The following is a 15,999-nucleotide window of genomic DNA, read 5'->3' as shown; positions in this document are numbered from 1 at the left end:
GCTTACAAAGCTGTAATCATCAAGACAATATGGTATTGGCACAAAAACAGACACATAGATCAATGGAATAGAATAGAGAACCCAGAAATGGACCCACAAATATATGGCCAACTAATCTTTGACTAATCTTCGACAATGGTAAAAAGACAGTTTCTTCAGCAAGTGGTGCTGGGAGGAGTATGCAGAAGAATGGGTGAGGGATGGGTTAAATAGGTGATGGGCATAAAGGAGGGTACTTGTTGGGATGAGCACTGGATGGCAGATATAAGAGATGTATCACTGGGTTCTACTCCTAAAGCCAACACTACACTGTATGTTAACTAACCTGAATTGAAATTAAAAAAAAAAAAAAATACAGGATGGGGCATCTGGATGGCTTATTTGATTAAGCATTTAACTCTTGGTCTCGGCTCAGGTCAGGCTTAAGCTCTGCTCTGTAGGATTCTTTCTCTCTCTCTCTCTCTCTCTCTCTCTCTCTGCCTCTGCCTCTCTCTGCATGCATGTTCTTTCTCACTCTCTCAAAACTAAACTGAAAAAAAAAATATGTCGGAACAACTGGACATCCATATTGCAAAAACAAACCTGAAAACAAAGAATAATGAAACTCTAATCCATACCTCATACCATATACAAAAATTACCTCAAAATAGTTTGTAAACCTAAATGCAAAAGCTAACATTATAAAATTTTTAGAAGAAAAACTGATTAAAAACCTTACAACCTTGAATTAGACAAAAATTGTTAGTTACAACACAGAAGGTACAATCCATAAAAGAACAAAGTGATAAACTGAACTTCATCAAATAAAAATCTTCAACAGTGTCTTAGAAAGATACTATATTAAGGGAATGAAAATACAACCCATAAAATGTAATAAATATTTGCAAATCATCTATCTGTTAAAGGAGATCTATCTAGAATATATGAAGAATTCTCAAAGCTCAGTAATAAGAAAAAATCCAATGAAAGTGTGGATAATTATAGAAAAGTATGAATAGACACTTTGCCAAAGAGGATAGATGATGGAAAATAAGCACAGAAAACGATGTTCAATATCATTGGTCATTATGGAAATAGACCACAAACTTTATTAGAGTGGCTAATTTTTTTTTAATTGCTCATACAAAGTTTTGGCAAAGAAAGAGGAACTAGAACTCTCCTACATTATTGATGGATATATAAAATGTCATGACTGCTTTGGAAAACAGTTTAGCAGTTTCTTTAAAAGTTAAACATAGGGGTGCCTGGGTGGCTCAGCTGGTTAAGCTTCTGGCTTTGGCTCAGGTCATGATCTCATGGTTCGTGGGTTCGAGCCCCGCATCAGGCTCTGTGCTGACAGCTAGCTCAGAGCCTGGGGCCCGTTTCAGATTCTGTGTCTCCCTCTCTCTCTGACCCTCCCCTGCTTGCACTGTCTCTCTCTCTGTTTTAAATAAAACATTAAAAAATTTTTTTAATATAAAATAAAAGTTAAACATACACCTACTACATAATCCGACCGTTTCAGTCTTAAGAATCCATCCAAGGAAAATGAAAGCATATGTCCATACAGCTACTTGTACCTAAAGGTTCATAGTAACCACTTTATTTGGAATAGTCAAAACAAGTAGATAAACAAATTGTAGCATATAAAACAATGGACTAGTACTCAGGAATAAAAAAAATAATATTGGTGCACACTGCAATATGGAGGACTCTCAAAATAATTATGAGTGAAAAAAGCCAGACAAAAATGTGTACATACTATTTGATTCCATTTATATATTTCTAAGAATTACAAACCAACCTATAGTGAGAGAAATGTGGTTGCCTGAGTAGGTGGGGCAGGGAAGAGTGGGAAAGAGGGATTACAAAGGAATACGAGGTAACTTTGGGGAGTGATGATTATTTTCATTATCTTGTTTTTGGCAATGGTTTCACAAATGTCTCTATGTGTCAAAATTGAATTGTACACCTTCAATATGTGCAGTTCACTGTATAATCAATATCTTACTGGCACTGTCCTTTAAGAAGTGGTCTAATTTCAAATTCCATTCTTCTCCCCACTATCCCCCCACATCCAGCAGGCAGGTATTCAAATCAATAAGTTTTCTCTGACACTCCCATATCCCTGACCCTGCATTTGGCAACAAGGATACAAAAAAATATGTGAGCTGCTAGAAAGTTTTTTTTTAAGAAAGCTTATTTTCAAAATAAATTTATATGTGGATCATATGGTATTGCTAAACCCCTTTTTCTGGTTCTACTTTATGTCCCTGCCCTTGTTCCTTTCTTAGGATATCTAATTATGTTTTCTGTATTCTTAGATCCGCTTTGAATTCTCTCTAAAATAGGAGGAGATATAAATAAAATAATTATATAAACGATGCAAACATGATTTGCCCTCAAGGAATGTGCAGCAAAGAATATTCAGTCCTTCTCTTCAGGTGCCTCACATCTTAGTGGAGAGGGCAGACATGTATACCAGTAATTATGCCACAAGATCTGATTTGTGAATATCATAAGAGTATTAATACATTTAAAGTCAAAATATAAATACGTTTTATTCGAGAGAGCACCAGAGAGGGGAGGTTTAATTCTGACAAGACCAACAGAAGTTCACAGAGAAGAGACAGCTTTCAATTGGGCTTTGAAAAACGTGTTGATTTTCAATGGGCAAAGGTGCAGGAAGACAACTCTAGACAGAGAAACATCATAAACAAAGCAGTGAGTGTGAGAAAAGTCAGTATATATTCTTGGGCTAAAGAGTAGTCTAATGAGAGGAGATATACACCCAACAATGACCCCAGCTGCTTGGTATTTGATGAGTTATTTAATCTCTCCCAGTTCCAGTGCCTTCAACTATGATGAGGGGATAATTACACTATTACGTCCATCTAAAGAGGTTCTTGAAAGAACTAAGGGAGAAATAATGAACGCAAAGCACTCAGCACTGTGCCTGGCATATGCCAAGTGCTTGCAAAACCAGTTGCCTTTATTATTAGTATGAGGCTAGAGGAGCAAAGGGGGAATGAAAATTTTATCTCATTCGTATTTTTATACTGAGAAGTTGCTTACTCAAGTAGATGAATATATACATTCAGTTGTACAATGACATAATCCTTTCCAAAACAAATTTCTGATTTCACCTGGTCTGCTAAAAAATTATTTAAAATGTGGAGGGCAAGGAGGGGTAGCACAGATGGCAATTTCATGCTTGATAATTCAGTCCTTCTCATTTGAGATGAAAAAGTAAAACAGACTTTATAGATTCTTCCTCCAACCATGTGTCTTTGACTATTAAAAAAAAACTACATAATAGTCTCATCAGAATTTAAAGTTTAATGATTCAAAAAAATTCTTTTTCAAGTTACATACAATCGTATTTCTGGAAAGGATATCTGGTTGAAACCTCACATTTTTCAAGCCAAAAATAAAACAAACAAAAATGTCTTGAACCAACCAACCAAAAAGCAAATAAAGACCCATTTGCAACTTGCTGCACACAACTATGTGATTTCATTTCCAGGAGTCTCAGACAGAGAAGATCACCATACCTCCCCAAACCATTGTGTGGTTGAAAATTAAACATAAGTTGAGAACAGCCACGACAAAAACTGAACAGACATTCATCTGTTCAGTATGAGGAGTTACAATCCAGCCTGAAGGCAAAGAGATTGAGTAGATCAGAAAAAGTAATGGGATTTATTTGCTCTGGGACAGCTAACTATATGCCTAGTAAGAAACTGGTGTACTGTTCAATATTTACATGTTTGCAGAACCAGAAGTTGCTGTAACTGTATTGATGTCTGTTGTCCTCCATTTTTCTCTCCCAGTTCTATCCTTGTATTTCCAACTCCCAGTCCATATGATCTCTGGAAGCTCTGCTGATCAAATATTTTAGGAGTTCCCACAGAGACCAGTGAGTTCTAGCAGAAACAAATTTTTCTTCAGCGAACAATAAGTGATAAAAATCCCTTTAATACAAGAGGCATTTGATCTTACATGAGACATTCCCTGGATAGACCTGAAAATTCAGTTATCAAGAAGACAACAAACATGTAAGAAGGTGGATTAATAATCCAAGAAACTATTATGGCTAGCTTTAAAATATCCAGAACAGGCCATGAGAAAATAAGGAAAGAGCTCTAACCACAATTAAGGCCTTATTTCCAGTGGCATTTGTTTTCCAAGATGGAGCATCAATAGAGAGAGAGACATAGATGCAGACACAGACCCAGACATAGCTATTTTTTCTTCTCCAGGAAGTTTAAGGAGTGTCTCTGGGATTTCCCATATTGGCAGATAAGCTAAGAGCTTGAAAAAACTTACCCCTTTATCACAGGATCTATTCCACTGAAGACTTGAAATGTAGGTGAGATGTTCATTCCATTCAAAGTAAAATAAAATACAAATAAACACGTATTCTTACTAGAAGAAGCGGAAGAAGCAGAAGCACCAACGAAATACATTTATTTCATTAAACACATAGCAATAAGTATGTGCCAGGAATAGTTACAAGCATGTTACAAACACTATCGTCTAAACTAATCCCAAAACAACCCTAAAATGAAGATTCAGCTATGGTCTCCCATTAACAGATGAGAAAACTGAGCAAGGTTGAAAGACTTGCCCAAGCTCGTATGGCTACTAAGTAGCAGAACTGAGCTTTGAACCCACACTGCTTGGCTCCAAAACCACCGCTGTAATCACTTCACGATGTTGCATATTTTTCCTTGGAGATGCTTCTGTTTGGAAATAAATTTAATCTTTGAACATTTCTGGCTTTCCTACAGAGCCCGGAAAGAAATTTTACTTCCAACAACAAAATCAGTCTTTTTGTGGTAGAATTTCCCTAGAAACAAGTTTAAAATGCCTTTTTAATTACTAACCAGTTTAGAATGACTGAGGAATTAATAGTCCCACAGTTCCCTTTAGGAGAGCTAGGCGATTAACTTGAAGAATATGACCTCACCAATTTTATAAACATTTCTGAGTGCCAAGAGACAGGTGAACAGAGAGAGACCCAGAGCAGTTCAGGGACTTATCCACAGCACATAGATTCCTTTACAGACAACAGATCCTGAAAAGGGCACTGCGAATTCAGCATCACCAAATGTGACAGCTGGTAAGTCTGGACTTCTCCATCCATCCTGTTTCTGAGGATTGGAGCCTGGTACAGTCTATGATTCTTCGCAAATGAGACTTCCTGCAGTAGAAGAATCATCAGTGACAAGGCCCATAAGCAACAAGAAAGAAGAAAAATAAGCTTTCTCAAGGAAAGCAGGCCCAGTCAGCACAATGACTGATTGTAGACTAGATAGCATTGAATGTAATTGCCTCCTTCTTCTCAGTAAAGGTCAAAGCCATCTTCAAAATGATTGCCCTATTCAGGTTTCTCATAATAGATTGGAAAATATGACTCAGACAAACACCCAGAAAGACTCAGATCCTAATTTCTCAGGTTTCTTTCTGGACGGTGTTTAAGCTTCTTAGAAGGTACTACTCTAGCATTTCCCAAAGCAGGATTTGTTTGTTTGGGGTTTTTTTTTTCCGGTCTTTCAACTCAAGAGAATAACATAAGCTTGAGAAACCATGTGTTTATGTGCATGTCTGTAGATTTATAGAGTCATCCTGACTTTTCAGACATCAAAACTAAATCGACCACTAAAAACAAAAGCCAAGCAAAACCAGGCACATGAGGTTCAAGTACCATTGCACTTTGAAGTGAAGGTGAAGATTAGCAGTGCCTCCTGATTACTTGCCTTTGCACTAATATTCCTAACTGAATCAACATCCAGGGGATGGTGCTTACTCAGGATTCCACTACAGATTCTAAGTACTGAGGTATCTACATAAAGTGTGAGTAGCTATTGTTGCCCTAGGCTTACTATTCCTAATTGTATTGTTTCGTTGCTCTGCTTGGTTCAGTAAGCTGATGCATTAATTGTGTAGCAGCATAGAAAAGGAAATATAAAATCATGTTAGTTTAAGCAGTGGCTTCCTTCTCTGCACATCTCTAGGGCTAGCAGTCAGTTGGAATGAATGGCAAATATAACCTGTTTCCTATGAGGTGAGGGAGACCTTTGTCCAGTGTTAATTATCCTGCTTCCATCAAAAATCATGCAGTTTTCATCAAAAACTGCAATGTGGTCATCCTTTTTAAGTTTCTTATCACATTAGAAGCCTTGGTTTCCCTTGGAATATAGATTTACTTGGAAGTAGTATTCAAAAGTTGGGACACTGTTAAACTATTCAGTGAGAAATCTCAGAATAAATGGTATCTCATTTATTTTATAGTACAACTGAAATTGCCTAAAAAAAATCGTACAAGGCTCTTGATCATATGCCCACTTCCCAGCTGTCCAACCTCAATGTTAACCACAGCCTCTTCTCCTCCAGTTAACCCCATCTCAGGTAAATATGGAGGCATTATTCAAACTAGAATCAATTATGTGACCTCCTCAATTCCCTGTGCTTTCTGCAACCACGATATATTTGTATTTGCTATCTGTATTAGTTATGGTGGGCTGATATAACAAATAACCCCAACATTTTGGTCACTTAACACACTAAGGTTTATTTCTCATTCAAGCCACAATCCAGTGCAGGTCAGCAGTGGTTCTCTGCTCTACTCAGTTATTCAGGAATCCAAGTTCTTTCCATTCGGTAGCTCCCATATCCTCTAGGGTAGTCCTTCTCAAGTAGGGTTCCATGAAAGACTTAAGCCCTAATCCTCTTCGGTATGTACTGCATGTGATGAATTAACCATTTCCTATTAATTTATAATGATGCTAGCTAAGTACCATCCTTGCATAAATGGAGAAAATAGTCACTGAAATGATTTTTTCCATTGGGTATGATTCTCTGAATCCTTTGAGGAAGGCTATTCCAGGGCATGGTCTTCAACACAGCTGCATGTTAGAAAAGCCAATGATCTAAGGTCTCAGAATGTTTAGTTAGACCACCTACACCCAGCCCATCAAAGATACAGAGGAGAGAGAATGAAAGAGAACTCATGGAAAAATCACACAAGGGATCTTCCTAGGAGTATAGTGTGAATCATTTCTGTCCACAGTCCACTGGTGAGAACACACATAGCCCCATTTAACTGCAGTGAAACAAGAAAGATAGTTTCCTCCCTTTTGCATAAACGGAAAAGGAAGTGAGATCTGATATACCCTTAACAATATCTGCCACCCTGTTCCCTTTACCTGCAGAGACATCTCCTTTCACTTCCCCCACATCTCCAGAATTGTTCTACTTGGTAGCTCTTGTCATCTGAAACCACAATGACTTGTTCGAGAAAACCTTCTCCCTCCATGCCTTCAAAGCTCCTGGGATACACCTTCACAGGAACACTTGGCACACAGAAGTACCTGGCTAGCTTCTCTGTCCTCTCCAACTGTGTGTTCCTAGTGCCTGTTGCAGCTCAAGATACACAATGGATACCCCATACATTTCAAGACTAGATGGATCAAAGTGTTAGAATGTACTTCACATGCATAGGTATCATAGTTAGGCTTAACAAAACTTCCTATCATCCCTAGGTCTTAGATTTAAGCAATTTAGAGGCCTAATGACAGTTTGTCCAAGTGACAAAATGACAGAGATAAACAGAGATAGTTTTACATGTGACTATATAATATGTTGTTTAACTATGCCTGTTGTGTTTTAGCCTTCCTCTTCCAGTTTAAAATAATAATGGAATGGTCCATGTATAAGGAAAAATACTCTATTCCCTTTTATGCCTCATAAAGCTCTTCTTGTGGGGTACATGGATGTTTCAGTTGGTTGAGCATCTGACTCTTGATTTCAGCTTAGGTCATGATCTCAGGGTCATGAAATCGAGCTCCGTGATGGGCTCTGTGCTAAGGGTGGAGCCTGCTTAGGATTCACTCTCTCTCTCTGCCACTTCCCCTTCCCCTGCTCATGTACACGCATGCTCTCTCTAAAATAAAAAATAAAAAAATTTTAAATAAGCTCTTCTTGTTGGAAATGACATGAAAATATTCTCCCTCTTCCAAAGCCTAATGAAATACTAAACAAACTATGAAGAAGGTACTCAGTATCTTTTCACTCATGAAAGTTCCACTGCAATGCTTGGATATAATTATAGCAGCTTAGGTTTATCAAAACTAACTAGCTACCATTCCTAAAAGAACATAACTTTGTTACTTTTATCAGATAGAAACAAGAGTAATCAAGTTTCATATGGCATAAATGGGATTTAATAGTGATTCTTCTGCCTTTCCTTCCTTCATTCCTCTCTTCCATCCTTCCTTCCCTTGCTATTGCCAACTGTCCAGTGACAGCTGGAATGAAATCCTACAGTAAAAAAAAAAAAAAAAAAAAATCTTCAGAAGGCAGAGAAGAATGCCCATTTCTCAACTGGAACTAAAACATCCTATGGAGATTCAGCTCCAGTGAGAAGGTTGATATGAAAATGAATGAATGAATGAATATAGGATAAATATTAAGTGTTCCTATAGAGCACAGGAGATGGGTACAGATGCACACTTAGTGGTGATGGTCAGGGCAGGCAGCAAGGGCCATGGACAACTATGGGTGCACTGGCAGCTGTATTGGGGTTAGCTATTGGCATACACTACTATAACTGCTAGACCTTTCCATGAGTACCTCATTTAATTCTTGAGCTGGGTTTGGTATATTGGTACTCAGCATTTCTTCCCATTTTCTTCTACTGTACCTTTATTACAAAAGCTGGAAAGTGAAAAATTACATCCCTAGATTTTCTTTTCAACTAACAAAGTATATTAGATTTACAAATTAGGTTCCGCCAATTAGAAGCACTCCCCTGAAATTTAGAAAGCAGAAGTGAAATGGAGATTGCATTCCTGTGGCTTTCAGCATATTTTCATGACAAGCAAACCTGTAAGCCCCATATCCACAGCTGTATAGATATTAACAGAGCTGGAGCAACAGCATCTGGCTGTTTCCCAGTGCTCGCCGTTACAGATGCACAGTGGTAGTGATGATGACCTTGGCAATGACTGGCTCCTGAACTCTAAATTTTAGTGAGTTTTTGACTCATAGCTCCAGTAGCACCCTCTTGAATCCCTGTATTCCTAAACGTGGCAGAGACAGAAATTCTGACAGACCAATCCGGTAATCTTATTCTTAGAGGCTTTCCTAGAAGTCCAGCCAACAATTCATTCTCTAGACCTACCAATGATTTTATAAGCATAACTAACCTGTATTAAATTTCTTACTCCTAAAATACCCAAAGTGTCTTTTGTTTAAGGCACTCAATCCTACTTGATATGAACCTCAAAATAACCGATGGGAACCCATTATTATCTCTCTCTTATGTATGAGAAAACTAAGGAAGCAAAAAGTAAAGTAAAAAAGTAAATGGTGTGGCAAAAAAGCCATAGACTGGGCGGAAATATTTGCAAAACACATGTGATAGATAAGCTGTATCCAAATAATACAAAACTAAACAAAACCCAAAAAATTCTAAAAACTCAGTAATAAAAAAACAACCCAACTAAAAAGTGGGCAAAATACTAGAGCAAACACCTCCCTAGAAAATGTATACAGATAGATATCAAATAAGCATATGAAAAGATATTCAACAGTGAATGACATCAGGAAACTACCAGTTAAAACAATGAAGAGATACCACTACACACCTATCACAATGGCTAAAATCCCAAGCACCAACTCCACCAAATGCAGGTAAGGATATGGAGCAACAGGAGCTCACAGCCATTTCTGGTAGGAAGGCAAAATGGAAGACGCTTTTGGAAGTCTTTAGAAGACAGTTTTGTGATTTCTGACAAAACTAAACATACTCTTACTGTTTAATCTATCACTCGTTCTGCTTGATATTTACCCAAAGTTGTTGAAAAGTGAGGTCTACACAAAAACTTCCACATGGATGCTTAGGGCAACTTTATTCATAAATCGCCAAGACTTAGAAGCAGCCAAGATTTCTTTTAGTTAGTAGGTAAATGGATAAACGATGGTACGTCCAGACAATGGAATGTTATTCAGCAGTTAAAAAAAAAAAAATGAAGTGTCAACTATACTTCAATTTTTTTAAATAAATAAACTTAAGATAAATAAGTAAATAATGAACTATCTGGCTTGAAAAGATATGGAAGAAACCTAAACACATACTGCTAAGTGAAAAAGCAAGTCTGAAAAGGCTACATACTATATGAACCCAATCATGTGACATTCTAGAAAGTGAAAAAATACAGAGACAGTTAAAAAAAAAAAAAAATCAATAGTGGCCAGGGGCTCAAGCGAGGGAAAGGAGCAATAGTTGGAAGACAGGACAGGGCAGTAAAATTATTCTGTACAATACTTTAATAGTGGATATGTGACATTATGACATTTGCTAACCCATGATACAACCCATGATATAAACCCTAACGTAAACTATGGATTTTAACTAATAGTGTAGCAATATTGAACTGCAGGTGGGAATGCAAACTGGTGCAGCCACTCTGGAAACAGTATGGAGATTCCTTGAAAAATTAAAAATAGAACTACCCTATGATCCAGCAACTGCACTACTAGGTATTTATCCAAAGGATAGAGGTGTACTGTTTCAAAGGGGCACATGCTCCCCAATGTTTATAGCAGCACTATCAATAACAGCCAAAATATGGAAAGAGTCCAAATGTCCATTGACAGATGAATGGATAAAGATGTGGTATAGATATACAATAGAGTATTACTCAGCCATCAAAAAGGATGAAATCTCGGGGCGCCTGGGTGGCTTAGTCGGNAATAAAAAAAAAAAAAAAGGATGAAATCTTGCCATTTGCAACAATATGGATGGAACTAGAGTATATTATACTACACAAAATTAGTCAGAGACCGACAAATATATGACTTCATTCATATGTGGATTTAAGATGCAAAAGAGATAAACAAAAGGGAAAGGAAGCAAAAAACAGTTGGAAAATCTGGGTGGCTCAGTTGGTTAACTGTCCGACTTCGGCTCAGGTCATGATCTTGCAGTTTGTGGGTCCGAGCCCCGCGTCGGGCTCTGTGCTGACAACTAAGAGTCTGGAGCCTGCTTCAGATTCTGTGTCTCCCTCTCTCTCTGCCCCTCTCCTGCTCATGCTCTGTCTTTCTCTGTCTCTCAAAATAAATAAACATTAAAAACTTTCTCAAAAACAATATAAAAATAGGGAGGGAGACAAAACACAAGAGACTCTTAAATATAGAGAACACACTGAGGGTTGCTAGAGGGGTTGTGGGTGAGGGGATGGGCTAAATGGGCAAGGGGCATTAAGGAGGACACTCACTAGGATGAATACTGGGTATTATATGCAGGGAATGAATCACTGGATTGTACTCCTGAAATCATCATTGCACTATATACTAACTAATTAGGTTGCAAATTTAAAAAGAAAGAGAAAGAAAGAAAGAAAGAAAGAAAGAAAGAAAGAAAGAAAGAAATGCTAAAATAGGGGAAAAAAATGTTTTAGAATGCCCTCCTAATGCAGTCACATATAAAATACAGTTTTATACTTATTATGTGCTATTTTAGTAAATTAAAACTTGTATGTAAGGATATTCTATACACTTCAAAGTTAAAATGTTACTAATATAATCCTGTATAATCTTTCAAAATTCAAAAACATTTTTGTGCATAAAAAGTAATGTAGTAATATTGATTCATTAATTGTAACAAATGTATTATAATAATTCAAAATGTAAACAGAGGAAAACTATATGTGGGACAGAATACATAAAAACTCTCTGTACTTTCTGCCTAATTCTTCTATAAACCTAAAACTGCTCTTTAAGAAAAAAAGCCTATCGGGGTGCCTGGGTAGCTCAGTCAGTTAAGCATCTGACTTCGGTTCAGGTCATGATCTCACAGTTCATGGGGTGAGCCCCGCGTTGGGCTCTGTGACAGCTCAGAGCCTGAAGCCTGCTCTAGATCCTGTGTCTCCCTCTCTCTCTGTCCCTCCCCTGCTCTCTTTCAAAAATAAACTTTTAAAAAAATTAGAGCCTATTAATATAAAAAAAATAAAAGACGAAAAACTATCTGAAAAACCCACTTATTTTTGAATGGAAAAATCTCAAAATGCGCATGCTTTCCTCCTGAGACCAGGAGCAAGGCAAGGATATCTATTCTTACTACTTCTATTCAACATTGTACTAGAAATTCTAGTCAGGGAAGTCAAGCAGGAAAAAGAAGTGAAAGGAATCCAGATTGGAAAAGAAGTAAAACTATCACTATTTGCAAATGACATGATCTTGAATATACAAAACACTAAGGAATCCACCAAAACATGTTAGAACTAATAAAGAAGCTCAGACAGATTGCAAGATACAAGACAAACATTTTAAAAATCTATTGTATTTCTATACACTAATAATACACAATCGGAAAATTGAATTAAGAAAATAATCCATTTTGGGCACCTGGGTGGCTCAGGCAGTTGAGCATCCAACTTCAGCTCAGGTGATAATCTAACTGTTCATAAGTTTGAGCCCTGTGCCAGGCTCTGTGCTGACAGCTCAGAGCCTGGAACCTGCTTCAGATTCTGTGTCTCCCTCTCTGCCCCTCCCCTACTCGCTCACCTACTCTCTCCCTCTCTCTTGCTCACTCTCAAAAATAAAGAAACGTTTTTAAAAAGGAGAAAATAATCGACTTATAATAACATCACAAAGAAAAATCCTTAGGAATAAATCTAAGAAAGGGAATTTAAGACTTATACTCTGAAAATTACAAAGCTTCGTTAAGAAATTTTTAAGACCGAAGTAAATGGAAGGTCACTCCATGTTCATGGATTAAAAGATTTAATAGTAAGATAACAGCATTCCCCCAAATTGATCTATAGATTCAACTCCAACCCTATTAAAATTCTAAGTACCATGTTTACATTATTTGATTATCTGATCATAAAATTCAATTCAAGATTGCAAAACAATCCTGAAAAAGAAAACAAAGTCAAAAAAACTCACTCTTTCTGATTTCAAAACATACTACAATAACCAAATAAGTGTGGCCCTGGCCTAAGGATAAGTACAAATTAATGGAATAGAATTGGGAGTTCAAAAGTATATACTTAACATTTACAATGAATTTTCCACAAGGTTGCCAAAACAATTGAATGGGTAAAGAATGTCAACAGCTGGCATTGGAACACTGGATATCCACAGGCAAAATGATAAAGTTAGACCCTTTCTCAGACTCTATATAAAACTGAACTCCAAATACATGATAGTCCGGGGGCACTTGGCTGGCTTAGTCAGCAGAGCATGCAACTCTTAATCTCAGAGTTGTGAGTTCAAGCCCCACGTTAGGTGTAGAGATTACTTACTTACTGACTTACATACCTATATACATGATAGTCCTAAATGTAGGAGCTAAAACTATAAAATTTGTATTAGCTTCCTATGGTTGCTGTAGCACACAAATTATATAAGCCACAAATCTGGTGGGTTACAATAACAAATATATTCTCTTACAGATTTCCAGAAGGCCAAATCTGGAAATACACAGAGGTATACTTGAGTCTTGAGCTGAATACAGATCTATTGTGCATGAGAGGCCAGGAAAAGAATCACCAGAAAATAATATGCTGTACAATGCTTAAAGCCCACACAAGGCTGGGAGAAGGTTTTATTTCTACCAGTCACAGAGAAAGGGTTTCATAAATCATACATCATGATTAAAGTCCTCAGAGGAATATTATCTTAGTAGTAGGATTAAATTAGCCTTATAGTAAAAGCTCCTTTTGATCCACCCTACTGAAACTTAAAAACTAACTTTAAGATTTACTTTTGTAACTTTTGGGGGCACCTGGGTGGCTTAGTCGGTTAAGTGTCCGATTTCCAGCTCAGGTCATGATCTCATGGCTTGTGAGTTCAAGCCCTGCATCGGGCTCTGTGCTGACCCCTCAGAGCCTGGAGCCTGCTTCAGTTCTGTGTCTTCTCTCTCTGCCCCTCTCTGGCTTGCTCTCGTGCTCTCTCCCACCCCCCCACCCCCGCCAAATAAATAAACATTTAAACAAAACATTTACTTTCATAACTTGTTAAAGAGAAAAAACAACACACTCCTTGGGGAAAGGTGAGGGATTGAGAAGACAGGCGCTAGTATATCATTACTATGGCCCCTAGAGATGACAGGCCTACCCAGAAGAGAAACACAGGCACTGCCATACTGGGGCAGTTACTGTCTGAGGCTCAGCAGAGGAAAAGAACTGCAACTCAAAGAATAATTAAAAGATTACATATATAAAAAAAATTATTAGAAAGAGGTTGTAACAGTTACAATATACACATCAAGTCTATTGAACATATTGCATGTTAAAAAACATAGAGGAAGCATAGAGATGCAAGATATAAGAAAAGGCTCCAATGGCAATCAAGAGAGGAGAAACACAATATCAGAAAAGAAAAATACACTGGAAGGGATTATCAGCTGGTTCAGTGCTGCAGAAATAGAAATCCATGAACTTGACAACAGGAAACTGAAACTGTCCGAAAACAAAGAGAAACAAAGAGACTAAAAATAAGAAATAAATAAGCTGGGGAAAAATAAGAAAACATGGAGCAGAGTATCAGTGAGCTGTAGGATAATAACAGTTTAACATACATGTAATTCAAGTATCAGAAGAAGAGAGAGGAGTGATTAAAAAATAAAAATAATTGAAGAAAATCTTCCACATTTTCCTAAACTATATAAATCCACAGATCTAAGAATTTCAACAAACCCTAAGCAGAACAAACAAAAGAAGTCACACTAAGGTTTCTCATGATCAATCTGCTGAAAATCAAAAAATTCTGTAGTATGCAGCTAAAGCAAAGCTTAGAGGGAAATTGATAGTTTCAAGTTCTTATATTAGAAAAGAGAGACCTCAAATTAGTATTAAGAAATTTAAAACCAAAAATGTCAAATGCAAGATAACTGAAAGGAGAAAATAATAAAAATAAAAGGAGGGAAAAAATAGGAAAAAGGAAAAAAATAGTAAAAGTCACACCCAAAATCTGTTTCTTTGAAAAAATTCATACATGTTATAAATCTCTAGCCAGATTAATCCAAAAAAAAAAAAAGAGAAAACACAATTACCAACATCAAAAATAAAAGTATTTCATCACCATGTGTTCTACAGACTTTAAAAGAATAAGAGCAGATTACCATGAACAACTTTATCCCAAAACAATTAACAAGACAAAATAAAAAAAAAAAATCCTTGAATGATACAAAGTACCAAAACTCATTCAAGAAGAAGACAAACAGATATCCTGAATCACCCTATTTTTTAGAGAGTAAAATATTGTATATAGTAAGTAGAACCTCTGGATCTCATTTCATGTATTTAATTGAGGACCAATCAAGGAGCCCAACACTAACTCTGAATATTGACTTCAAGGGCTTATATGAACTGAAGTGGAAGGAATAAAGGCCATTTAAATTCAGACTAAAGCCACCATATCTATGTCCCAAATCAGACAACCCCCAATTGGCAAATCTCCAAATGGCAAACCACTCAGCCTATTTCCAGGATTCCCAAACCTATCTTTCCTCTGCTCTGCACGCTCTCTGGCAAAGTTCAGATCAGGCCATGAGCCAGACCCAATTCAGGCAGTAGTACATTAATATGATTTCAGTGACTCTGGATCCTTTAATAAGAGGCAAAACATTCTAAAAGAAAACTATTAGAGATGAGGCGATGAACTATTAGAGATTAGAGATGAGAGATGCCCCTGGAGGCAAATGTTAGTCTGAGCATCGTGCAGGGGCCTGGCTGAATACTGTAGCACTGTGACCCTCACTAGGGCCCAGGAATTACTTAAGGACTATCAGGTGAGTCTTCAGGATAATACCTCACACTCGCCTCTTCCTTCTCACTCATCTCAATTTTGCAGAATCTTGTTTCTAACACTGGCTGTTATTTACTTAAATGAAGCCATTTCATTCTTATTAAAAAATCTAGTTCTTCTTCATTCTTTTTCAGTTTAACAGTAAGTGGATACAATACAATCTGCAATAACTTTTCGGTTCTTTCATTAGGACTGGGC

Source organism: Crocuta crocuta, unplaced genomic scaffold (assembly GCF_008692635.1).
Source record: "Crocuta crocuta isolate KB4526 unplaced genomic scaffold, BGI_CrCroc_1.0 scaffold291, whole genome shotgun sequence".
In the NCBI taxonomy this organism is placed as follows: domain Eukaryota; kingdom Metazoa; phylum Chordata; class Mammalia; order Carnivora; family Hyaenidae; genus Crocuta; species Crocuta crocuta.
The sequence above is the reverse complement of the archived record's forward strand: the minus strand, read 5'-3'. Positions refer to the sequence as shown.